The sequence below is a fragment of the Aphelocoma coerulescens genome, chromosome 8 (assembly GCF_041296385.1).
Source record: "Aphelocoma coerulescens isolate FSJ_1873_10779 chromosome 8, UR_Acoe_1.0, whole genome shotgun sequence".
NCBI lineage: Eukaryota > Metazoa > Chordata > Aves > Passeriformes > Corvidae > Aphelocoma > Aphelocoma coerulescens.
Genome location: NC_091022.1, coordinates 25,677,038 through 25,705,002, shown reverse-complemented (window position 1 = coordinate 25,705,002; position 27,965 = coordinate 25,677,038). Strand labels below are relative to the sequence as shown.

Sequence of the window (27,965 nt, the reverse complement as noted above, 5' to 3'; positions counted from 1 at the left end):
AAACCAGGGCTGTATTTCAGTACACTGGGAGCCTCTTGAAAGGTGAGGCCCCTTCTGTTAGTGCTGTAATGGAAGCAAAGCCTAAAGAGAAGAAATGTGACCATTTCAGGGGCACAAAGTCACTGCATTTCTGCTGTTACATTCTGGGAACAAAAATAGCAGGGACAGGTCCCAGCTGCCGGCCACAGCGTGTTTGAAAAGGTTATCAAGACATTATAGCATGTAAACAGCAGAGCTATTAGCTCTGGGCTGTGAAAAGTTTCTAACCTTCACCGCGAAAACCTTAAATTATTTTTGAAGTGTTAATGAAAGTCAGCTCGCCAAAGATGGATGTGGAGCATGGAATTGCATTAGACAAATGGCAGGAACATTTTAATAGTTATTGCTTTGAGAGCCCCCCTCTGAGAGGATCCAAGGGGGTTGGAGACCAAACACTTTCATGAGCCTTTTTTCACAGGAGTAAACAATGTGTGGTTTATATTGAGCGATTTACAGAAGCACACGGACATTGTAGGTTTGCTTAGCATGTGTTTGGGAATTTTTCTTACCTCCTTCAAAATCTTGGAAGTGCCTAGCAGCTCAAGGGCGTTTAGTGTGGCTTTAAATCTCCTGCTACCCTGTTCAGCAAGGGAGTCTCAGTCTGACACTGCAGGTGATGGCACGTAGGTGTAGGCTGCCCTGTCGTGGAGCTGCCTCTGGAATGGGTGGGAAACAGCCACAGGCAGAGCCTGGGTGTCATGCAAGCAAATTAGCAAACCTCCACCCAGTTCAGCAAGGGCAAAGTTCCTCCTGTCTCTTTATTTTATGGATATGTGCTACTGAACAAATTATAGAGGTATATATAGATATCTATATTCACATATGCACACTAGTGCATAGCACTTACCTGTGTATATGCATATGTGTTTTGTGCAACTGTATATAATTCAATTACTTAATTGCTAATTAACTCTAATAGGCACTTGGAGAGAGAAGCTGTACAGAGTGTGCCCTTCATCCAGAAGTGCCTGTGTGAGCTGCCCCCTTTCCACTGCAGATGCAGCCAGAGTTTAACACTGCAGCATCACCCCCAGTCTGCCTCAAACAGCACAAAATGCACCCTAAACCACAGGTATTCCATGGGCAATGCTTAGGCTGGGAGGGATGAACCTTTAAAGATCACAGTGTCTTGACCTGTTACAATGGTTCTCTTCTACCCTCAGTCATATTGTGACTCTGTGCATATATTTTCCCAATTTGGTTTCTATTAGGAAAGCTGAGTCTTGCCGAGGCCTTTTGATTCCATGAGGAATTTTTACAAATGCTCACTTGGGCCACAAGGGTATAGTAAGTGCATAATTCTCAGCAGGATTGGAGCCAGGGAAGCCCTGTGTTGTGTTGGCACAAGTGTGCTGTGCCCTGGAGTATCTGCTAATGTTTCATGTTAGAAGATCAAGAAAAGAGGTGAATGTGCAGGCTGCATCTGTATTTAAACAGTGGGTTAACTGTGAGCAGAGACAGATTTCAGCTGAGTCCCCTGCACTGAGCAGCACCAGGCCTGGATGAGGTTCTTATCCCATCATTTGGGCTCCTTCTCTGAGAACCGTTTGATGCTTTTTGCTTGCCTTACACAATTTTGTAGGTAGAGCCAATTTTATATGAAATACTTATCTTTCTTCCAGTCACTTTTTATTGTCAGGTCAGATACTTCCCCTCTCCTCCCCTTTTTGCAGCCAGGGGGAGAAACAACCCTTTCACCAGCTCTATAACCATTTCATGCATAATAACATTTTAGGCTTTTATTACTCTGTTGAGACAAAGCAGGCTCTGATGAATTTCAATTCAGCACAGAATCGACCATGCTACAGTATCCAGTCACACAGAGAAGAAAACCTCTCTCCAATTCTGGAACAGGTTGAAAGACCAGCAACTGTGATTGTAATACCAGAGTCAATAAAGCTTAAAGCTCTGTCTGGCTTCCCCACTAAGGAAGGTGAAACAAAATCTTCCTACCCCCTACAAATCAATTTTGAAGCCATTGCACAGTGATGACGTTCATCAGCATTTTCATTGCATAAATGTGGACTCATTTCTGTGCTGACTGTGTTCAGTTAAAGGGACCCCAGCAGCCCAGGCAGGCTTTGTAAATGAGTTAATTTCTGCACTGCATCTTCTCCTAATTCTTGCTTCAGTGTTCTTGAACTTTTACAGTTATGAGTTCCTTTTCATTATTTTGGGTTTTTTTTTGTTCTCCGCCTGGTTTCTCTGTGCTTGCAAGAAAAGCTTGAAGGAAAGGGAATGCATCAGTGAAGCTGGAATCTAGCATTGCCAGGTGTATTTGGGAGTCTTTTAAATTTTTTTGAGTCTATTTTTAGGTCTGCATACAGTTGCATTATTAAGCTTTTCTCTCCAACTGTGAAGCTTACAATTGCATTTTTAAATGAATGCTGGGGAAATCTCAAGTAATCACACAGCTCCCAGAGCCTAGACTTTTACAGGAGATTCTGTAGATCTGAAAAAACTGCAATTCTTTGTAAGCCTGGCTTCATAGCCTGGGAGGGGGAGGAGTTGGATGAGGTGGCAGCTCTCTTTCAGACTGTGTGCTCTGCTTGAGTGGCCAGATTTCTGAGCCAAGCAAGTGAGGTCCCAGCTGGGCAAATCCCCTCATGGACACTGTCACCGTGCAGCTTCCACACCTCTGGTTGTCCCACCTTTGCAGTGTTTGGCTCAGTGATGGAGGTTTTTGTGTCCTTGTTGATCCCTCATGTACTCGCATTGTTCCCCTGCGTTTTCCTTCTCTGTGGAAAGCACTGCCCCAGTGTGCCAGTGCAGCTCTGTGAAGCCATATATTGCACAGGACAGGCAGAGCCTGCCTTCATCAGCCAGGCATTAAATTCACATCCAGGCTAAGCTAAACCCTCCCTGTATTATTCTTGGAATTTGAAGTTAAGGTAACATCCTTCTAAGTAAAGTGGCATGGAAACCTTTGTACAAGTGACCCAGGCAGCCAGCAGCAACAGCTTTGAGCTCGATTTGACTGGAAAGATTCCTACAGCTACTTGGAGTATCACACAAGCTTCCAAGGAGAAAGATTTGGAGGAAATTCAGGGGAGGCTTCATATTTTTCTTCAGACAGCAGCTGAGTAGGAACTGTTTCCTTAAAACATTTCCTTACGTTGAGGCTTTTTCCTGTGAAATGCGACCATGGTTAGCATGGGATGAGTTCTCCTCCTCACCAATAGTTACGTAAAGAGTTTTCTTCCCCTTGGACCTCTCCTGAGAGTTGACTAATGTATTTCAGGAAATGTCATAGCACACTTCTGAGGCAAGGGATGATGCTTATTACTGTACTTAAAATAGATGAACTGAGGCAAAAGACGGGTGAAGGTTTTTAGAGGCATTTAAAATACAGTTGAGTCTCTCCCAAGACTTTATAAAACACCTAGGGTTTGAACCTATTTTAATTCCAGCAGTATCCGAGGAGTTCTGATTGCTTCTTAACTGCTTGTGGATGTTTTAGCTCGGTTTTTGCACTTGGCCCAAAGGAATCCATGGGACAACATTTTAGGTTCAAAAAACCCATGTGGGCAACCCAGACATCTGGGTCATGTATCCAATACCTTCATGTCCTGTTGGATGTTAGGAAACTTTCCCTTATTTTGTGCTGTGCAAAGGGAGGGCAGCAGGATGAGGGTCCTGAGACCAGGAATGCCCTCTGTTGCAAGGAAAAGTTGCTTTCCACAAGGCGAGCACTTGATTCAGCACCTCGTGCAGGCACCTTGTCAGTTCAAATTGAGCTTCGAGCACCTCAGCTGAGGAGGATTTGGCACCACCATGTCTCCTTCCAGTGCATCATTTCATGGTTACTGTTTGGAGTGGGGAGAGAAAGAGATTTTAAGAAATTAAATTAAAGGAATAATAATATTACATAAAAGTTTCCTGAAGGGTTTAAATATGCTGCTCTTGGCAATATAGCTTCATTTTCTGTATAATCCTTGCTTTACAGCTTTGCAAGGGGTAAAATCTGTCCTGCAGGGTAAATTTTCCACCCCACTTGTATTCAAACCTCTTGACTCTATTGACATTCATGTCTTCAATTCAAGCCCAAATTACAGTGGCATAAGCCTCCATTTAGTGGTGGTGAAGCTAAAAAGGCTTTGGGATTTGCTTTAGCTTAGCTGAAACATATCAAACCTTCTCCCAAATGATTAATTCTGGAGCTACTCAGGAGAACGTGGTTTCTTAAGGCATATTTTATGTCACTGTGTTTTTATTAATATCAGAAATGCCATAAGTCCCACCCCATCTCTTTTTCTGGTTTCCTTTCTCCTTTGTTTTCTGACATCAGCATGGATGTGCAAAGTCACTTTGCTAAATATGAAACACAACTGAATGTTTTCAGGGTTGGTAATTCTTGTGAGGAAAATAAAATAAAAAGGAAAGAAAGAGAATGAAGGAGCTGTTCTGATTATGAAGCCAAAGCAACACTAGCAAAGGATGCTCCACTCCTGAACATGAATTACATGTTTTTTGGCAGAGGCTGGTCCTCATACCTGGGCAACCCTGCACTACAACACTTAGAGAGGAGGGAGAAAGGTTTGTGGATTTGAACTGGTTTAGTGAGCTCTCAAAATAGCTGGTTCTCCCAGCTGCTTGGCTGGAGTCAGACATGTCTGTGCTGACTTGGGTCAGCCTGAGGCATCGATGCTGCTCAAAGACAGAGCTGGTCTTTCAGCCTGAAGTGTTGCCACAAATCTGTTTCCCAGTGTAATTTATTCTTAAACACTGGAGAACCCAAGGAGACTGTGCTGCTGAAACACTCACAGGACTGGGAAGGGACAAATGTGGCTTAGCAGAGCCATGCTGTGATTGTGCCATAATGACATCACTGGCAGTATCATTTGGTCTCAGCCCTGACCCAGAAGCTTGTGGCTTTGTGCAGTGCTAGTCCAATTACCTACCTACTTTCCTTCCCTACTTCTGCTGCCACACTGCAGTCTCCAGCACTTTGGAAGAGCAGCCTGTGCTTGGCAGCATTCCACCATATTCCCTGACCCCCACCTCCTTCCTTGAGATCACCAGGTAATACAAGCATGCATCAGAATCATTAAGGTATTAATATTTAACAGTATCAAAAACACCACTGGGCTGCAGTGGGCAATAAATCATCATCAACCTCTTTATTTTGTTTGTGTTTCCATAGAGAGATGGGAGCATCATGAAAACAAATTCCAAAACTTTCATTAGTTTTTATTTCATATGCTAGGGACTTGCCTGCATTGATGCAGTGGGAGATCCCCAATGTAATCAGAAAGCCTCACTGAGTCCAGGAGGGGGTGTGCTTACAAGCCACCATAATCCAGAGGAAGCCTGGAGTGTTCCAGATATTACAGCAGCACTTGATGTGTCTGCGTCTGCTGCTCTCCATGGATAGAAGGAATGGCAGAGCAGAAATTGCTCTGGAAAGTAATTATTAAACAGTTTCTGCTGATCCATCTGAACTGCACCGTTTTACTCTAAGGCAGTCACAGTGGTGGGACTAACTCAGGCACTTCCTCTGCCAGTGGTTAACTTTCCTGTCAAGCAGATAACAGATTCCCTGGAATTGTGGTGTCCTGCCCACCCTTCCCATGGTGGCACTTCTCCCTGCTCAGAATAGAGTGTTTTCACACTGCCCATCCAGCATGGCTCTGTGTCTCAGTCCAGGGCATCTCACCTCACCTTCCCAGGAGAACATGTGCTTCTCACACACAGGCATGTGGGAATTTTAAATCTGGGAGGTATCCTGGAGATGAATAACACTGTGTGCCTTCCCCTGCTCTGTGACAATGGCAGCTGTGACTTTGCTCTAATCAGAGCAGTTTTTTCTGGCTGGCAGTGCAAAAGCACTGAGCTGTCTGTCTAGCCATCACTCCGAGCCTGGTTAAATTAATATTAGCTCTGAGAAATAGGTAATTATTTTCCTTGTTTATTTGGTTGCACCTAGAATTATTGCTTTACCTGGTGGGAGCCATAAGCGGTTGTAATTACGCTTCGTTAAAATGCTGATTAATAACGGCTTGCTTCTGAAAGGTGTGTTGTGGGACCTTCTTTTCCCTGGCTACACTTATTAATTGTAATGTAGATCTATGTACCTATCTATTAACTCTGAGCTAATATACACAGAAATGATGCTAAGATCATATTTCAGCACCTGACTTCGACTCACTAGCGCTAGGAAGTCCAGAGCTCGAGATATTTTTCGTGGTCAAACAAACACTCTTTCTGGCTGTGAATCTACTGCACATTTCCAAATGCTTCTAGAAACAGCAAGGTGAAAAAAATGGTGTAAATGTGCTCTACATAAAGAATGGCATTTTAGAGCTCCTAAATAATAACCTTTATGCTCATGAATTTCAGACTGCTCTAGAGAGGAAGGCAAATATTCTTTCCATTTTATACATCAGGAACATGAGTTTTGGAAAATGATCCACTGGACTATAAGATACGTAGATTATGTGTGTTCATTTATGAGTACAAGCTTTACTGTGGTTTAATTAGCGAAACCTTACTGTTTAAGCTTCAGGCTGAGAAGCAGGATTTCAGCTAAAACCTGACTTCCCCAGCTACCTGGTAACTTTTGCAGTGTTATTTTAAGACACCTGCTCCTACTGTTGCATTCTCTTTTGTCCATGATCTCTGTTATCAAGCTGGGGCACGACGTGAAAAGGCTTGAAGCATCTTGATCAAAACACCACTTTCCCCTTTGAGGCAGAACCAGAATATGCCTTGAATGATTTGATAGCAATTGTTCTTTACACAACAGCAGAACAACAGTTAAAGTGCCACATCATTTGAATCATTTAATTTTTGTCACCTCTATGCATATGTGCTGCAGAGAATGTCCTGCCTTAGTGTCAGCCAAACTAAATGGTACAGAGGATTAGGGTATGTTTGTGGGGGAGAGTTAAGGATCAGTATTCCTTGTATTATTGAGTGATTTGGTGGCTCTGAGATTCAGTATTTTTAAAGAAATAGTATATTTTTTTCTGTGATAGCACCCTCTTTCCTAAGGGTACCTGCCCTTGAGTTTTGAATCCTGCAAGGCTGGTAAGCTTCCTGACTGTTGCCAACCAGAAATGAATATAGATTCTTTCCTTCTCTTTTTTAACACCTGTTCTGTTGTGAAAATAATGCAGGCAGACTTTGATTTGAGAATTCCTTAGTCCCAAAACAGTGAAGGAATTCATAGATAAGGTTCCCATTTGGGCCATTTCTAATAACATGCATTAATCAGCTATACTGTTCAGAGAATTTTTTTGCTTTGTCTGGGTTTCCTAAAGGTCTTCTTTTTCCTAATTTTTCTTGAGGGAAGGATAATAGCTCAACCCGACCAGTACAGTGTCCAGTCCCAACAAAGCACCCTTTATTAATTATCCATTCTTTAGACTTCATATCAAAACCTGCAGCATATGAGGAGCTCTGTCTGTACAGAAAAAAGGGAGCTGTTGATGCCAATGGGTGTGTTAAGGATGATTGAGTGGGTGAGACCAGCCAGAGCTTAATATAAGTGAGACAAAGATTCAGTCTATAAGTCCATGAGATTGAGTCTATACATCTTCATTAGTGCTTTATGCCTTAAAACATGGTAATGGTTTCAAGAGTGAGCACTGTATTTGTGCATTAACTTTTTTCACCTCTGAACACCTTTTCTATACCTACTTTGCCTTGCCCAGAAGTGATACTGGGATCATTTACTGGGCTCATGTAGACAGTGGTCCCAGCTTTTGTATGTTCCCTGTTCCTGACTTCAGTTAGATTTGGCCATGCACTTACCTCATTACAGAGCCTGTTCTGCTCATGGGTTGTCTCATTCAATGCAATCTCATTAACTGCAGTTGGATGGTCGGTCTGACACAGGAGCTAGAAATTAGGACTGCGGAGGGCAAAGGTTCCTCCTGTCATAAATAATCTGTTTTCCGTCAGCTTGATCGTGTTTTGATTCAGGTCCATTGCTTTCAGGATTTGTCTCTTTTCTCAGACCTGAAGAAAGGATACTATGGGAAGAACCAACTGCTTTGTATTGAGTGTTTTACCCTCAGCCTCTTCAAAACATAGACTTTATTTTGTGACATCCAGAACGGTGAAGCCCTCAGGTACCTCTGTGGTAGAAATGCTGATGGTTTGGAAGTCAGCGATGTACCCAAGAGGAAATGGAGCTGAAAGGCCCTGCCTGGGGTGGGGAGATGCGGGGCACTGTGTGCACATACTGGAAGGAAAAAGCTTTGTTTTTAGAGTTGGGATATTCTGTTCTTCCAGGTGTGGGCTGTACTGAACAGCTCAGTTCTGCGTAGAGGTGGCTTAAAGTAAATCAGTGATTTACCACCACTATCATGAAATGTCATCTTTGTCATAATCCTCTCGACTTGTCATGCTCACAGAAGATGATGGTTTGATTCCAGAGCTCAGGCACTACTTTGTGTTGTTTTGATCAGAATCTAAGAGTGAGCTGGTCTAGAACTTACAGAGAAACATGGCAAATGAAGAGAAAGTTTGTTTCTGAACTCGGACCTTGCTCGTTTCCCAGTGCACTTAACCTCTAAAACAGAGCTGATGCATGATCTCAACAAGTAGAGAGTGTTGCAGATATACCTTCAAATCTTAATTTGGTAACTTCAATTCTGTGTTCAAGACAAGAACCATGACACCAACAGTGGTGCTGAGTGCTCCTCCATTCCCATCCACTGGAAGAAGGGGCTTTCAGAAATGTGAATGATGATTTAAGATATGTGGTAAACTTTGGGATTGCCAGGAGGTTTTGGGATCAAATCCCTGGATAATGTGCAGTCAGCTGTGATGTAAGAGTGTCTGTCTGCTGAGAGTCTTGCCATTTTTGTGTTTCCTGCATAAAGGGAAGGGTCGTAAGAAAGAGATCTTTTCATCTCCCTTTCGAAGAAAATTTTCCTATCAGCCAACACCTCTAATTGCAGGCCAGCTGATGTCACTTGGGGGGCTGCCTTTACTTTTCCTATTAATCACTTAAAAACTAGCAAAAGCCCTTCAGCCTGCTGGCTTGGTTTGGGAAGGATGTGGTGCTACTCACAATCATTTCCAGCTATGGTATAAATTATTTGGAAAAATTGATACTGCACATTTTAAGGGGCTAGCTTGTTCTGTTCCTTCTTGTCCCTCTTCCTCCCAACCCCCCCCCCAAGTTTTTTTTAGGTTCTGATTATACAAATGAATCATGCAAGTGAATGTTCCCTGCAATGCCACTAATTGATGGGATGCTATACAATTGCATTGCAATAACAAAACACTTTCAGCCTCTGAGAGCTTAGTTGCATTGGCCTGGGATTAAGAAACCTTTGAAATCCTGAATCTAAATTACCATTCTTTTGACTGCTGTTTGTGACGCTAATTAGCTGTGTTAATTGGATGTTTTGATACTTGAAGAGCAGAGCAATCCAAATTTTTTTCTTTCTTTTTTTTTTTTTTTTTTTTTTGGAAAGCCAAAATTATTAATGACTTTGGCAAGGGAGCCAGAATTTATTATAATGCTGTAGACTTCCATATTCCCCTTTTTGTTTTAGGTTGGTATTTTTGTTGGTTTTTAATGTTGCTATTATTATTTTTTTAAGCACTCTGAGTGAGTAATCAGCGTAGGAGTGAATAGTAAATGTTTGAATGTGCTTTCCAACCGAGAGCTCTGATGCATCGCTGTCTCCAAATTATTGAACTGCTGGAGAGAAAATATGTCCAAGCCAACATCATTTGTATTGTTGGAGAAGTGGGGCAATAAAGGGGGAGAAGTGTGAAACAGAGGAAGAAAATTAATATGAAGCCATTTAGATAGAGGAGCTTCCTTTATAATGGCCTGGTGAGTGATCTAAAAGGAGCTCAGATTTACTTTCTCCTGGATTGTTGTGTACTCACTTGCTGTTCTTGCATCAGGAACCATTCTGGCTCCCCAAGCTCTGGACCCAGAAAGGAATTTGTGTAAATATTCACATGGGTGTTCAGGAAGGGTTAGAAATCCTTCATCACACAAGATCTAAACTCAGTATTTCTTTCCAACCACTGTTCCTATCTACATGACTGTGTGGTCCTGATTCAGTTCCGACAGACAGGACTTGGCAATGGCCTCTTTTTGTTTTTAAGTTTAAAAGAAATAAAAAAGCCAGACCCAACCAATAACAATGTATATCAACTAGAGGAACTGTGTCATGCTTTTCTTTGAACCCAGGCCATGCTGGCGTGGTATTTTGGAAGCACAGACATTTGTGGACTGGGCTTTACAGTTCAGGTGTGGAGGGGCAGGGTCAGATCCTGACCCTTGGTGCCACCTGAGCTCCAGCCACCTAGGGTCAGGTCTGAATGTCTCTTATGGATACTGGAGGCATTTAAAGCATTTGGCTCTTTTCTCCTGCCCTCTCACAGCCATATTTCTTTCAGGGGCACAGAATTCACTCAGTTACATTTTTTTGTTGTTGTTTTTGGGTTTTTAGTTCTAGTTTCAAAAGTGTTGTCTGAAGATTTGCATCCAGTTGGAGCACCATCTGGATGGGACAGGACGGAGAGACTCAGCTGCCTCTGAAAAAAAACCCTGAAAAACATTCCAAACCGTAATGGGTAATTACAGTGTGAAACAACAAAACCTGGGCTCCGCCAGCTTCTTGGCAGCTCTGTGCTTTGGTCCTAAGGAAATTTATCTTCCAGGGGAATTCAGGGAGTCAGCTCCTGGGGGAGCAAGAGGAGCGAGACATGGTAGGAAGCTGATGGATTTGATCTCTAGGGCAGGACTGTTTTTTCCATGGCTTTCAGTCTCCATCTGTCAGTGGATTCACATGTTGACACTGACAACTGCTTTAGAGGAACCAGCACCTCCTGGCTTGGTGGCAGCCTGCTGGTGGGAGGGCAGAGGACAGGGCTGCAGGCGTGTGAAATGTCTCCAGGGGAGGCTGGAAGCCATGCAGACGTGAAATGGAGCCAGGTTCAGATGTCTGCAGCCGAAACACTTCCAAAGCAGGATAAACAATACAACATTTCAGCTTTTCACCATGAAGAATAATCAGCATTTTGTTTCCAAACAGTTTTCTAAATACAACACAAGTGCAGGAAGGGCATCAAAACTGTTCTGCAAGTGTTGAGCTTACATTTGAATTCCTTCTGTGAAATCCTTTTGCAAAATGCTTTTTAAGGATAACTTCTTCCACCCCTGTCATGGCAGCTCTGGCAGCCAAGGCAGGTCCGTGACGGACCAACGCTTCTGAGGGTCAGCTGGGGATGTGTCAAGAGTGCAGGGCCATATTTGCTTGAGGAACTCTTGATCTGTCTGGCCTTCCTAACCCCATGTGATCCCAGAGGAAGTCCCCATAATAACATCAATGTGATTTAAAGGGGTGCAATTGTCCACACCTTACACAGACAGTCCAACTTGCTCTTTCCCAGCATCAGTGCAGACCAGGTTTGGCTACACATGCTAAGGCAGCGTAGGAACCCAGCTCTGAAGGATTTTCCAGCCCAGGTTGGGTTCCCCAAATGGCAGCTCAGGGGCCTGTGGTGTTTCAGAGGGCTCAGCCCCTGCAGACATTGTGGCCCTTGCTTCTGACACTTGGTATTTTGAGTGAATGCACCACCTGCAATTCACAGAGGAAGAAGTGACAGCATCTGAAACCCTGTCCTCCTTTGCTTGTCTGGAGAAATATCCTGTGCAGGACCTTGAAAATGATGTCCTACAGTGCACTCATTTTCAATCAGACCTTGAAATCCATGGAATGTGCTCGATGCAAACATTTGCAAGCCTAGCTTTCTCCTGAGAAGAATATGCCTTCCTCCTAATTAAGGCTGGTTGTCTACCCAGCTATTCCCACTGCTGGCTGCCAGCAATAATGCCCATTGTAGTGTGGGTGGAAAATATGCAGTTTTCAAATCTCATTTATTCCATACAGTATTAGATTCTCTCATGAACAGGCTGCTCATTCTCTGTGAAAAAAACAAGCCAAAATGCTCTGGGAACAGCGTGGTCTCTGCCCACACTTACGGATGAGATGAGGGGACATTTACCTCAGCATCCCTTCTCCTCGTCAAGCTCTACTGCTTCTGACTCCCACAGTCTGCACCTTTTTCCCTAATAGTTTCCCTATCCCTGGTCATCCTGCCACATCTGATTTGGTGGATTATTTGACTGTGTGGGTTATCTGAGGATTTATTTTCCCAGGCTGGTACTCTTAAATGGGTGTGAATTATCTGATATGGGGATTATACACATGAACATAAAGTAAAGGCTGACATGGGGCATCCCAGCCTGCCCTGAAAAGCTGTCTGTACACATGATGATTATTAACAACTCATTTCAGTCGCCCCTTCAAGCTATCGCCATTGATTCGAACTAATGATCTAAGAAGGAGTGTCACTGGCATTTCCTGGGGCCAGCCAGGCCCAGCACTGGCTTAGGTTTTCATATAAAACCTCTGAACTTCAGTTAGCACATCCATGTCCCAATCCATGTGAGATTGGGATCATTTGGTGAGAAAGAAGGATCAGAACACTCAACTTTAAAATTTCAAGTGATTGATCGCTACCCTAAATGCCTGGTTAAGTCTTACACCTGACTGGTGTTTTGAAACTCTGCTTATTTTTTCCTTTAAGCCTTAATGTGCTAGAAGGCATTGGCAGAGATTCCTGCTCAGACAGGCCCAGAGACTGGACTGCAACTGCAGTTGATTTGACTGATGAGAGGGGCATCAAGATTGCTGAAATATGGGATTCTAATAAGAGAAGATCCTTCACTAAGAAGCCATTCTTTCTGGTGTTTTATACCACTGCACTGGTTGTGGATATTGTTGGGATATTGCTGTTTTCTGGAAAAGCAGATGACAAAGGCTGTGTCGTAACCTTAGCTCTGATTAGAAAAGAACACACACTTCAGGAACAGCCACAGAAGCTGTAGGCTGGGAATAATCAATAATTGCTCTTTTGGCAAATAGATGACCCTGTGGACTCACAGCTAAGATTTATGGAAGGCAGTGTGTTTTTCTTAAAAAAAAGAGCAATGGGGGATAAAATGGCTGTTCCAGAACTGTCCTCAGTATATAACAGTGGCTGATTTACACTGAAATTCTGTCCTTTCCTTGTGGTCTATTCACACTGAGTATGATGAAAGGCAGGCTGAAAGTGCTGTGGGAAGAGTTCATGTGCACCCTCTCATGCAACAGGTCTGGTGATGCTGTGACAGCTGCCAGGGGATGCCATTGTACAGGGCATGCAGGCACATCAACTGGTTAGTGAGGGAAGATTAGCTCAGAGGGTGTAAAGGGAGGAATGGATATTAGGCATAAAGTGGCAGAGAGCCCTCGTGATGGGAGACTGGAGTTTTAGACCTTTCTTCAGACCAAGAGGAGCACAGAAGGCCAAAAATAAGCAACACTGCTCTGAAAACACTAAGCAGGTCCCTCTGCTAAAAACTGCCGTGGTCTGAGGAGAAAAGAAGTTTCCAGTTTTCATTTGGTGTTGAATTCCAAAGTTGGCTGTCCTAACAGATAGAGCTGAGCAAGGGGAATCACCTGGTGCTATTCCCCAATGGAAAATGTGAGACAGCCTATTTGCAGTGAAGGCTGAAATGCTGTGACTTTTGAACCATGAAATGTGGATCACTTGAACACACACTAAAGTACTGAAGGTGGCTGAAAATGGCCAAAGCAAAAGCTTGTAAAATGTGAACAAATATTCATGGGCATTTGTTTGCATTACCCTCCGATCTCTGTGAAGAAGCCCTTTAAATTTCATTTTGAAGTCCTCTGGCAGTGCGAATACCTGTGCTTTAATTTAGTTTGCTTTAGCTCCCAGGAAGCTCTATTTCCAATAGTGATTTGGACTCCAAATCCCAGCCCGATTGATCTTGTCTCAGCTGACAAGTCACAGTTGCTGTTGTTTTAGCACCTGGCTTGGTACCCAAAAACGTACGTATTTGTACAGGGGTATGACTTGCCACACTACTAAATGAAGCACTACAAATAATACCAATAATAGGTTTCACTCTGAAGGAGCTTTACAGCCACCTCTGATTCCAGCCTGTAGAGTGTGAGGCCAGGATTTGTTACTCTTTGGTTCATGTTGAAAGGCCCAGATTTCCCTGCGTGGACTGGAGCCCCACTTGTGCTAAGGACGGTACTGGTGCTCAGGGATGGAGTCGGAGATGCAGCACAAACAAAGAGGGGACAAAAAAGGGTTGAATGCTTTGGTTTACAAGGATAGGGAATAGAACACAGACAAAAAAAAGTATTTGTCTGTGGGATCATGTGCCCTTTCACAAGAGGAGTCCCATACGTCAAGCTGCAGCAGGAGCTCCTTTCAGAGACAGGGCAAAGCCTGATGTGCCAGAGGACAGGACAAGATCTCTTGTTCCATGACCCCACACGCTTCCTGGCGAGAGGGACCACAGTGAGATTTGGCAAATAAACCACTTGTGAGCCAAACTGACCCTCATCTAGACTCGTTTTACAGAAAAGTGGTTGATTATACCTCATCTCTGTTTCCTTCTGCACTGCCACACACAGAGATATAGCAAAATTGAATATATTGTAGAGATGACTTTGGTTAACTGAGTGTACTGTGAGCTGAAGTGAGATGACACCAAGCACCTGGGATTTACTGCATCTCCACCCTGTGCACAGCCCCCTTGGGAAGTCAGGCCCTGTGTGACATGCTCAAGGTCACCTGGGAAGGGGTGGCAATGGCAGGAACCAAACCTGATTTACCAAGTGGCCCAGGTTACTGACCTGCCCCAGCACTAGTTTCTGTTCTAAGGGTGACCTCCTGACCAGAGATGGAAAAGAAATATGTTCTCATCTATTTATTTATACCGATGTAATCTAAGACATACTTAGCATGTGTATAACTTGACATAGTAATGCTATTCCACACAGGAGCATATTGATTTGCAGGGAAGAAATGGTACTGTCAGAATATGGAGCTTTTATCCCATGGACTTATTTTCTGCAAGATGTCAGGCTGTGTAATCCTACAAAGCTATGAGCCTGGCTGCTGTTGGAGAAGGCTGACAGTTTTTCAGCGTTTTTTTAAGATCTCCCATCCCCCATGAGCATTTGTTCTCTCTGTGTGTAGGTGGATTGATTGCTAGGTAGCTCAGTAAATAGGTTGGGAAAATAATACTTAATTGTCTTGATATTACAGGTGACTTGAAGGAGTTGGGAAAACAATGTCAATTAAACAGTGCAAACATATATATGTATGTCTGTGGATAATGTTTTTAAGTGCTTTTGAAGGCAGAAACTCCTATAATTTGAAATGCTATTCAGCTCAGTAACATATTTAATTGTTTGTGTATGTGTGTGCAAGTGGTAAACAGAACTTAAGTTGCAGTTTAATCAATAGCTTTTCCATAAGTCTCATCCGAAACAGGACCCACCTCAGCAGATGTTGATGGCTGAATTTCTAAGACAGAAAGAGACCTCTGTCAGATGTTACCTGTGATTCTGGACCTCTTGTATGCTCAGGTTTCTGTATGCAACAGCTCACAAATGAATACAGCAAAGTGTGCTCTCTAATACCAGCAGTGCCTTGGATCACTTCAGCTGATTGAATATTGCATGAGGCAGCTCCTGGGCATCTTTATAGTATTTTCTTAGAACTGCCTGGGCTGTGGTAGAACTCTGCAATCCAAATAATACAGCAGCCTGGCTGTCCACAAAACATCTATCATTTGCTCCTTACTAAATATGTATTTGTGTTAATTTAGCATTCATGACATCTCATAACAGACCAGGATCCCGCTGTGCTAAGTGTTGTATGAACGCCGAGCAAAATCTGTGCCCTGCAGAGCCCGCAGCCCAAGCCTCCATTAGCACCAGTGAAGATGCCTCTGCTGGTGACAGCAAACTAAGTATGCCCATTTCTTTTTAGGAGAGTTTCTGCTACAGCGTTGGCTCCCAGGTTTTGTTAGTAAATCACTCGTAAATGCACACTCACTTGTTATTTATCAGTATTTGCTGAGTGCTCTGGACAAAAAAATTACCAGCATCCAGCTTGTTAGAGAGCTACTCACAGTTGACTCTTTGTTGTGTAATGGAGCAAAATAGTCATATGAGGTATCTGTTCTCCCATCTGCACAGTGTTAGTTCCATTACAGACTTATTTTAGGCAGAATAATCAGGCTTTTTGCTCATCTTAATTGCCTGAGTTACAATACTGCTCAGGACTCAAGAGGAAACAGGAGCCCTATTGAGCGATGCCAGATACAAACACTGAGAGAAAGACCATCCTTGCTGGGAAGGCTGCTCAATTTAGGTGGACAAATGTATTATGGGAGAAGAAAGAGGCAGGTGCAAAGTGAGATAGAAAATAAATTGCACAGCTAAAACAGAACTATGTTTCATGCCAGCCAAATCAGTGCCATTTCCTCCCAGCCACTGTCTGGAACTTGAAATCTTGGCTGCATCACTAAGAATGCACTGACCCTATATATTATAATAATAGCAAATAAATAAATAAAGACAAACTCCTAATAAGCTAGCAAAAATAACCTGAAACTTTCATTTAAGAACATAATGACCACTCATATTTGTTAGGATGCATTTCAGTTAACTCTACTTGGTAACTCAATTAGTGATGGAAGAACTGGAAAAAAAAGAATGCCTTTGGTAGTTCTAGTACCAACTACTGCCCCTAACTCATGGAGAGCCTGAACCCTTCTGGGATTTTAAAAGATTTCTTGATCTCTGGCCCCATTGTTGCATTTTCTTTTTTGAGGTTTTCAGAAAGAGGTAAAAGGCCTGACATGAGAACAAACACATCTCTAGGCCCATCTGACAGTATCCATGTATAACTATGGATGTTTAGATTAAATACATATTTTGGGGGGATGCCTACCTGATTAATTAATGTTTTTCATATCACCTGGGGTCCTGTCACCTTCAGGAACACAACACATTCTTTAAAAAAGCATCAGCTCTTTTGTGGCAATCAAAATAGCAAGTAGTATTTTCACAGCAGACCACACAGTGATGAGTTGCATTTGCCCGTTGCTTATTAAATGGTAAAGCTTCAAGCTGGCCTCAAGTTATCCCACCTGCTCCTTGGTATAAATCAACACTGCAATAAGCTACTCTCACACTGATAAAAAAAATGTCCCTGCTTCTGAGGCTTCTCTGAAAGAAAGTATTGGCTCTGAAAATGGCTGGTTACAATCAGATTGAGTGAAAATTGGAGTATAATAAAATACTGAAATTACATCTTCCTTGCTTCCTTTTATGCATGTCAGGAGCGAGTCAACACACTGTATTTGCAGGATGCTTTTCCTGTCTCTGTCAGTACAGTGATATGTTAGAGAGATGAGGACAAAGAGATTTTTAGCTTCCATGCAGTATAAAGCCACTGAAATAGCACAAGAAATGTTTCCCTGAGTGCCTACAGCAAGCAGGAGAAATAAACACCAGTCAAAATTGCTCCAAGGGCCATTGACTTTGTATAGCCCCAGGGTAAACCAAATGTTTTCTTGGGTTCAAAATATCTGCAAAACATCTTTTTTTTTTGCTGTCTTTATTCCATGTTCTGGTAGAAACCAGAAGTAAGAATGACCATAAATATTTTAAAAAAACCCCCTGTGCCCCTACAGAAGTGGGACATTGCAGCAGTTGATTTTTTAGGAGTTTCCATGAATACAAAATGTTGAGAGAAGCCCATCCTTTCACTTCTCCAGACCCCTCCACTAAGCTGTTCTGACCACACAGAATTAAGTTTATGCTTGCTGGAGTAGCTCTCCTTCATGGACTCAGAGGATGTTGAAATAATTCACTGCTTCTTTTTGTTTTTCTGTTTTGTTTTTTTCTTTTTTAATCCATATGCCCTTGGATTATATGACATGTAATATCAAAAGCTGACATCAGTGTTTGGTGTTCTAGCAGCTACCTCTCTTAGCCAAATTGTGATGCAGATGTAATGATATTTTATCTCTCTGAATTTCTCATGCAGACTTACTGCTTGTCATTCTTGTCTTAAAGGGGTTTTATTTTGTGTTAATGTACGCTGCTAAGTAATTACTCATATTTTAATGCAGAGGTAGCCCCTTATTAGTCATGAGTAAAAGTCTAGAACATTTTGGATCACTTGAGAAAAGAAATATTAGTGCTTTTTGTAAGATTCTTTCAGTTCATGTGTTTTTCTTGGAGGAGAAAGGGGTGTAAAATGTATGGTGTGGAATTTCAGAGAAATTTAGAGGCATCACCTGACTCAAAGGAAAGCATGTCTAAACCCCTGTACCAAATCCCATAACACACTGTTGTCAGGCTATTGAGAGACTTGTTTAGGCCCAAATACAGAGGCATCTAAATGAAGAAACTTAAAAATTAGAGAAACCTATCAGTTTAATTATATCAGACAAAATTTTGGGGTTTTTTTTTCCTTGTTTATTTTTGGTTTTATACAGCTGTTTTTCTAAAATCACTATTTAGGTAATGTTCTACCTTTGGTGTTTCTTAAAATAATTTAGTGTCTCTTTCCCTCCAAACTATTCTTGTTCAGTGGCACATCTGCCTCTCTTCTACAAAAGAGATAATGTTTTGTCCATCTGCCTAAGGGATTAAACACCAAGACCTGGACACCAAGAGGAGCAACCCAGGTCTGTCCACTGGTGGCCTCCCACTTCTTAGAATCATTTTTATTTAGCCAGTAAAATTCTGGATGCAGTATCACAGAGGTCTGAGCAGTATCAGAAAGTAGGAATTGTCTTTATGGGGCCCACCAGTCTGTCCCAGTCTGGCAGAGATGTGTCCCAGGGTTCTGCTGACCATCCAACTTATGCATTCACTCTGAGGCATTGCTTCATGCATTGCATAGAAATTTAAACAGAGCTTTACTTTGTCTCTCTTTCACTCCTGATCTACTACAAGCACAAAATACTGAGCAAGAGGTGCATTTCCTCTCCCTTTTGTATTCACAGCTCTTTGTGCATTATAGCTGCAGACAGACAGGAGCACGAGTGGCGAGTTTCTGACCGTATTTTTCCAGTGGACATCCTCTGCAGTCGTGCTTTTCTTCTCTGTGATTAGAACTAATTATTGCTGCTTCCCCTCTGCAGTGTGAAAGAGAGGAAAGCTGTATCTGTCAGTGGTGATTGAAAACAAAATGAGAAAACATGGAAAAGAGGACAGAATTGGTTTCAGAGGCCAATGGATGTTGAGTGAATAGTTGTGCTACTTGCTAAAGAAGTTTCTGTCAGTTCTGTGTGTCCCCCTCCCCCTGAAATCAATAACACATCAAGCAGGCAGTCCCCTGAGCTGCACAGTGTGCACACAGCATGGAGATAAAAGCAGATAAGAAACTACTTTTGCATGGAAAGTAAATGTCTCTGAATAGGACGTTTTTGATACATTTGTAAATTCAATCCCATTTGCTTTATTTATTTATTTATTTATTTATGTACTTACTTTGTGTTTTTACTTCTGGTATGTATTAGTTTTCCTTTCTCCCAGATTGCTTCAGCATGCCATACAGCACAGTACCACTTGTGTCCCAGTGAGCTGCTATTTCCATATAAAAAGTAGAGTGTTTTACAGTCAAGCGTATATTTTTGACACTGGGGAATTTAAACTGCACCGTGTATTTGTAGAGGCTGCTCAGTGCAAGAGCTTCCACTTGAGAAGATCAAACAAATTGGAGAAATGTTCTGAAAAAAAATGAAAGAGAAGGAGGATGCAATTCAGTGAAAGCAAAGCAGGAATTTATACACAAGCAGGAGGAATTGGCTGTATGGATTGAGGCAGGAGGCAAACTAGTGATGAAAAGGGTTTGGGAACTATCACCAGCATGATATAAATTCTGTTGTGGGGGGAAACCAGCATTGTCTCATGGAAATAGGTGCTGGAATGAGCCCTCTGTTTTCCTCAGCATTTGTGAGGACAGGGCACAGAGGTTAGTTCTGAGTGTGGAATTTATTTCGTTTTTTATCCCCCTCCCCCCCAAAATGTGGGTCAGGAGGAGAATAACTGCTGAAACAACTGGAGGTCTGGAAAACAGGGCTTGAGAGGAAAGGTCAGTAGAACTCAGCATCATTTAGCATGGGGACAAATCAGACAGAGGGAGAGCATGATTAAGTGCCAAGCATCCTGTGCCATGGGATCAGCTCAGGACCAGCAGAGAGGGGAGAGAGCTGCTTGTTGAAACCCCAGCAGCACCCTGTACAAGAGCTGGCTGGTCCTGAGGCTTCCCATGCAGCTCCAAGCCAGGCAAGGCTCTGCTTCACACCTAAGAGCTGATGGATCCACATCCCCGATTGCTGGCTCTGTTTATCTCTCTGAGTGTGGTGCAAATCCTAGTTATTAAAAATCAAGAACAGAAAATCCAATTCTAGACGTAATATCAGTCCAGGCCCAGTTTTGAGTAGGTGAAATAAACTAACTTCAGACACCAACAGATAGTTGACTGCTGCACAGTAAAACAACACAATTTAGTACAATTTTCCACAGTTGACATATGTTGATCGATATAGGACTCAGAATTTAACAGGCATGGAATTTCAATTAAACTGAATTACCGAAGAGTATAGTCATCACCATGCTGGGGAAGAGGTGCTTTAGCAAATGAGACAGACAGCCACACTTTCTGCATAGAATCAGAATTATTTGGGTTGGAAGGGACCCTAAAGACCACCTCATGTCAACCCCCTGCCATGGGCAGGGACACCTTTAGGTAGACCAGGTTGCTCAGGGCCCCATCCAGCCTGACCGTGGCATGCTGTGCTGAAGCTGTGCTGAATTTAAAAGTGGGCGTTAGCTGTCAAAATTAACTGTTAACAAAACCACATCATTCATTTCCTTTTTGTTTCATTTTTCTTTCTCACTTTTTCCATCCCTCTTGGGGCTTTGAAAAGGTTAAAGGTTAGATTGTTTCTAAACTGACAGGTGCTTTGTTCCACAAGTGGGCATGAAGCAAGATAAGTAAGCACAAGCCCAGGTGGGTAAATTCCATTTGGCTCACCTTGGTGAGGAGCTCAGCCAAGCCAGTGGAGGGCACAGCCAGGTGCACGTGCAGCACAGGGATGAAAGGCCTCGTGGAGGTGCAGTACAGCCCTGCTGCTCACTGAAATGCACTTATGTGGATGTGCACTCCTCAGATTCCCTCCTGTTGTTGTCTTCATGCCAGCACCGATGCCCTGGGTTCAGACCTCACTTTGTGGTTTTGTCTGCCCCCGTGTCCACTGGCTGGGCCACGAAATTGTCGCAAACACTGACATAGAGAATCCCCCTGTTGTCACTTAGAGGTGCTTATATTCTTCACAGAGAACAACAGCTTGTTTCAGTGAGGTACATGAGTGGATTTTGACCGAGGTTAAGAGGCAGGAGTAGATCAACACAGCTACAAGTGACTAAACTCTGAGCTTAGGAAACTTGCATCATCAGCAGCGTCCTCCAGCCGTGGCAGAAGTGTTTGCTCGAGCTGAATGAGAATGTGGCACAGCAAGAGAGAGAGAGACTGCTATTTACCCTGCTGCAGCTGGGTGTTTCAGGAGGATTTCTCCTGGATACCAGGAGGCAGGTTTAAGTTTCCCTGAAGGAGCAGGTGCTTTCAGCTGCCTCCAGCTTGTTTGGCTCTGGAGAGCTGCTGAGTGCAGGCTGTTTTTGAGAGGACAATACTCTCAAATGCAGTCGGTGTGAGACAGTTTCTGTGTTTCTGGGCTCTTCACTGAAACATCCATTACCAGCCAGGTCACCAGGGTGTAGGGAAAGGCTGTAACTGTGCATTCAGAGGTGACCCAGTGTCTCTAAGTCTCAGCAGGTCTGACTGTGCTGTATTTGAATGCTCCAGAGAGTGGCTGTGAGATGCTGGGAATGGTGTGACATATACAAGGATTTGCTTTTATATCTTCTCCCAATGTATGTGAATTTACTGCTGAATTAACAGCCCCAAAAAATGTATCCATGGGAGAGCTTACCCATGCCACTGTGCCCCCGCCCTCATCTGGTGGAACCAGATTTAGAGGTGAAAATAAAGACTTCTCAATAGCCCACTGAGTGCCTTTTTATTCTGTGAAAATATGCAAAAAGGCTGCCAACCCCTTCAGCAGGTTTCCTCTTGTGGACACATTTCCACTGGCAAATGGACCTAAGACCACCCGTTCCCTTCAGCTGCATGATGCACATGGTGGATTTGCTTTTTCCAATGATATCTGCTCCAAGCTGACCTTCTCCATCATTTTGTAGTGCCCACCTGACCTTCTTGTCCCCTCTAAAGTCCAGGCCCAGTCCAGACATGTTTATCAGCTTCTTGTTCATCTCCATTTGGAGACAGACCATCTCTACCGGCAGCCTTGGGTGTTTTATAGAAAGTAAGGTTTGAGTTTGTCTCTCTGGATGCAGGTGAACCTGCTGGAGCTCTAGGACCTCCTCTCCATTTCTTGATGGTGGTCATCTGTGAGGGAATACTGTCCAGATCTGTAAGAAGGCCTTTGGCATCTCTCTGATTCCTTTGCATACAAAGCCTCCTGTACCCAAGTGATCCTGGCAGTATCTGTAGTTTAAATAACTGTGCTGTCTTTTCTCTCTCACATGCTTTCTCCATGGGCTCCTCCTCTTTGAAAATTTAGGGTCTGATTCTTCTCATTTAGAGTTTCCTTGACATTTCCATCATGCTGTACTTGTAGATCTTCCTACTAAATATCATTAAATTCACTTCTCTTTGGCTGAGGACACCTCTTATTTACCCAAGAGTCCTCAAATCCCTGCATTTGCAAACACAGTAATTACATATTGTTTTCCTGTTAGCTCTGTCAGGTTCAGAGCCTGACTGCTGGCACGGGGGCTGTGCTGCTCCACGCAGAGCAGCTCAATCCTGTCTCACCTGCTCCACAAGACAAATCCTGCAGAAGCAGCACGAATTTTAAGCTACACCAGGTACTGTCTTGTTCACTCTGAGTTTTCTGTCTTCTGTGGCTTTGTCAGGTATCAGGACCTACTTGAATCCTTCTCTGGGTTGAAAATCACATTTTTTAAAAGTATCCATGACTACTGTGCAAGTGGTAAATCTTTTAGAGCAGGGACCCAGTGAAATCATTCTGGATTCCATAGTGGTCTCATGGCATCAAACCATATTTGGGTCACACACAGCTCAGGCAAGCTGTGGTTTCTGTCAGATCAGGAGCAGCACGGGGTGGGCTGCAGGTTTAAGTCTGGTGGTTCTCAGGTACCATCTGTCAGGTGTGTGTGTGTGGCAGTGGAGTTATGGCAGTGACTCCATCACGGCTCTAACCAAGGTCAGATCACTTGAGGGAACTGAAGCTTTGGAATGTGTGTAGAGATTAAAATGTTTGCTCATTTGGACTCCTGTTAGGGAAATATTAAAGAATTATCAATGTACATAAAGTATAAAACAATTCTTCAAAATGCTGGTTTTGCTGCTGCTGTATGGGGAAATTTATTAGTGAGACTGGGAAGGATCAGTGACTCTCCCATGCTTCAGTGGAATATCAATTGCATTTTTAGGACATCCCAAAGAGGATGGCTCTAGTACAGATCAAATTCTGTCTGGACCAAGTAGGGCTTTGCTCATTTTACAGACTGCCTATAAACAGTACTGTTAACTTGTTGTTGGCTTTGGGGTTTTTTGTTTTGGGGGTTTTTTTTAATTATTCTTTCAGGAATTAGTATTACTTCTGCTGTCACTAACACTTCTGTCTGTGTGAAATAAACCGAGAGGAAACACAGTCACTCTGTACAGCATTGCTCTTTTCCTGCTTTCTGCAATTCCTGTAATTAAATGGTTGGTTTGTTACATTCCCCCTGTTTTTAGAAATATATTTGTGAAAAAAAACAAAACAAAAAAAAAACCCAGCCTGGCCACAAAGACACAAACCCTTGCTGAGAGAGCTAGAGCCATGTGGCCCATTGGAGATTGCATCTTCTGGGTTTCAAATTTAAGATTTTCCTTTCCCACAGGAGTGCAGGAGGTCATACCCAGTACTTGAGTTAGAGATGGCTGACCCCAAAAATGATGCTGTAAGGTGAGGAAGGAGCTGAGGTACTGGCAGATCAGAGCAAGGTTAACACTTGTGAATGATCCTCTGCCCCGTGCTTGCTCCAAAGATTACAAAAGCTCTTTCTTTTCAAGTAATTACTGCCTGAGTAGAAGCCTGATCCAGGACCTGCTGGACACAGAGGAAGGCTTCCCACTGGGCTGGGACTTGAATTTCCTCATCATTTTGCTTGTGAGTGTCTATTAATGGAGCACTCAGAAAAAAAAGAGGTTGATTTCCAGTTGGCAAATAGAGAAACTACCAATTGTTGACCTTCAGGCACCTGTGAGGATAGAGCTGTGTAGGGGCAGCAAAAATTAACTCTTGCTGATGGTCATCAGCCCTGGAAATGGTTTTTGGTAATGTTGGGGATAGCCAAAAAGGCTGGGCAGGTCATGCAGGTCAGCACACCAGGAAGGGATATTGTTGCTTTGGTCTGAAAACTGACAATAGATAAAAAGAAGGTTTGACTTTTAAAGGGAATGTTAAAACAGAATTGTTCTGCAGCCCTGTACAAAATTTGCGTTTGTACACATTTGGCAAAGCCAAAGGTTGAGCCCTGAGGTCACTGCACACTGATGAGCAGGGAGCCTGCCCTGGGGAGCACTTCTCCATTCTTGCACTTACAGAAATCCATGGATGAGGTGAAAGGAAAGGATAAAACATGCTTATGCTTAAATCTGTGGTACTTGAGTGAAGGTTATGTAAACACTTCCAAGTATAAAACTGGAGAGGAGCTATGTACTCACTGAAATAGACAAAAGGGGAAACAGTTTTGTGCAGAGAGGATGAATATTTCAAACAAATCTGTATTCTCCCTAACAATATCATCTACCCTCTTCTAAATACTATTGTTGGGTAAGCTTTGCCTTGAAATCCTTCAGAAATGCACCCCTAGGAATCTCTCCCTAGAAATCTGCCCTGCATTCCTGGAAGCACCAGCCTGTTCTTTGTGTCTTTTGCAATGGACTAAAAGAAAGGTCCAGTATCTGCCTGACACCTTCATCCAACCTGAGGATACCCTTGGACATAACTGGGTTTTGAAACATTTTGATCATAAAAATTAAATGAAGGTGGGGGCTAAATCTTATTTCCCACTGCTGCTGCTCTGGCTCATCTCTGACACCGGTATTTGATGTATCTAATCAGCTGATCTGTGCTGGAAAGGTTAGAAGGGAAGGATGTTCCTGTCTCTTACAGATTAGCAAAATGTTAGAGCAGCTTTGGCTTTATGAGACTTGAGGTAAATTGGCTTAGCCCAGCTAAATGCAAACTCACAGTTTGCTGGAGAGGTTACAGGCATGGATGGAGAAGGAGAAGTTTCTTTTGGATCAAGTTTTGCTGTATAGACTTGAGCTAAAGCACAGGGTATATTTTAAACTGCATAGTGCGAAAATATCTTTAGGTTTAGGCAAGTAATCTGGCAAAATCAAGATACCTTACAGGATTTCTGTCATCTTGCACTGCAGAAATCTCATATGACTGCAAATTCTCTCAATTTTTTTCTCAATCCTGAGCTCCCAGGTATAGAATTAAGCTGAAGGCTGATTTCAGTGCTAGGACCTCGCTGGCCATGGATACAATGGAAATCAGTGCATGACTGAATCCAGACCTTTTCCTTCCTTCTCCTCACGAGCCCCATTTCTTTTCCTTGCACAACTCGACTAGACTGTCAAAGAGAAATGCTCATAATCTTCCTCAAACTGTAGACTGTGGCCTTTTCTCTTCCCATTTATTACTTGTTTTGTAAGACATAAACGTGATTTTGCCCAGGGGTGTGTTCAGTTTCTTCAGGCAACTTGGATACGCAGAATCTGTCTGTCAGGATTTGAGGGTCAAATGCTGTGTGTCATTTCAGAGGTGGCTTCTCCTGAGCTGCCATCTGTCTCCAGATTGATCTTGCTGGGCCTCCAGCTGCAGACAGATTGACCCAACACACCTCAGAAACTTGTGCTTTTCCCTCAGCACGTTCCTGTGGTGAGAGTCCCCACTTAGCACAAAGAACAATTTTTACTTATCAATAAGCAAGACCTTAAGGAGGACATCACAAGCAGGAAGAATTCACCTAATCAGCCTTCTAGGTTCAGCTGATTGACTTGGTTTTACCAATTCCATTTTACTCCACCTATGAAATCCGTCCTTTATCCCTCCATCCTAATTTCAATCTCCATAATCTCCACTATACCCTCTGGAAAAAGATTTCCAGATGAGTTAGAGGATGGGAGGAGGAGCAGAGTTTTGCTGGGAGCAAATGTTCTGGTAATACCCTTTCATCCTAAGAGACAACAGAGCAGCCACCAATTCCTGATGATGAGAGGCAGATTCACAATCAAAGCGGCCTATCACTGTTACCATGGGGAAACTGAGTTGGAGACATCACAGCCAATATTTTACTGAAAAGCATGGCTGCCTTTTTAAGAGCCTTCCTTTGGCTTTAGGAGCCAAGGTCAATGTCCATATCTGAATATTTTTCTCCGTCCTCAGTTGATACCAAGCTGGACAATCTGGATGTAAAAGCAGGGTGTTCCCTCTCCCAGTTCTGTGCTTTGGCAGTTGTAATGCCTCCCATCTCATGAGATTTCATGAAAATCACCCTTCCCCACCATGCCTCAGTTTCCCTGTTTGTAAAATAAGCAGCCTGTTTGGAAACAGGGTGCAGGAGCAGTGAGTAACTTAAGCCTTAAAGGTGAAACAGAAAAACATGGAGGTGCCCCCAGCTGCTGGTTGTGCTGCCCTGTGACCTTTGCTTTTAGCAGTGCTACAGGATAAGTCCCTTTGCAAAGCCCCAGAGAGTCTCCCGCAAAGCTTTCTATCACCTGGACCCTGTGAGATCCGATCTGTCTCCATGCAGGATCCTCATCACTCATCGAGCTTTTAATTCCTTGGAGAGGCAGGAGAGACAATATTCAGCAGCTGGTTATTTCTTCCTTTCCCTCAGTCCCTCACAAAGAGTGTCAGTTAAAAAAAAAAAAATTGCAGAGAACTGGCCATTAGCAAGGAAAACAGTTTAGGGAAGAGACGAAATAAAAATGCAATCAATTATCTCTCACCGTGCCCAGGTGTGTGGGTGCAGTCAATTTTCAAAGTCATCGAGAATTTTAGATGAGAAAAGGGAAGCTGTTCATGGCAAATTGCAAGTGTTGGGGGAAGGGGGAGGGAGAAGGAGAGAGAAAGCAGAGAGGGGAGCGAAGGAGAGATTAATTTCCCTCTTGAGTGAGAAGTGTGTTTGAGACAGACAGATGGGCTGTAAATACTCCGAACCAAGGACAGGAGCTGAGACAAGGGAAAGGCTGGTGATTGAAGTGTGACTGTGATGGAAGTAGTACATTTCCTGGCCAAGGTGACTGGTTTTGTTCTGAAAGGGGGGGATTTCTGAGACGTGGCTGCCGCACTTCACATCAGCCTGGACCAGGACAGCATATTTAGACTTGATAAGTGATATCCAGGTCCCGGTGGGGTTTTCCTTAAGGGTCAGCTTCAACTGCCTGCCTTGTAAGGGAAGTCTGAAGGGGGAGAGGGGAGGGGAAGGAAGAAAGAAAAAAGGGAAGGGGGAGGGGAAGGGAGGGAGGGAGGAAGAAAGGAAGGAAGGAAGAAAGGGAAAGACGGTCTTCTTTCCTTGTTAAAATTATTGAGCTGTCTACAAGTGGAGAGCGAGGGGAGCATGTGACCGGCAGTTAATCACATTGCTGTGAAATGTGACTGCTGCTGATAACAGGATCTTTCCTTCACTAGAATTTCTGTTTCAGAAGTAGTGATTTTCACAAAGAAAAGAGGTTGAGCGAGATATCATTTCAGATCTAGCAGAGCCTGTGTACATTTCCTTTAGGGAGAAAAACCTCCTTTTTCCTTTTCCATTCAGGGTCCCTGTTTGTATTACTGCTATCATCATCAAATTTTCATTTTCACAGCCCAAACTCATGGAGGACAAATGTAGCCCAGCTCCAGTTTGCCTGCGAGCAGATTAGCTCCCATTTAGTCATAA

General features: G+C 43.2%; 1 protein-coding gene across 1 annotated transcript in view; it reads left to right on the top strand.

Moving 5' to 3' along the window:
• The window catches only part of LOC138114193 (BEN domain-containing protein 5), an 888,499-nt gene that overhangs the window by 833,473 nt on the left and 27,061 nt on the right, over positions 1-27,965 (top strand). The window lies entirely within an intron of this gene.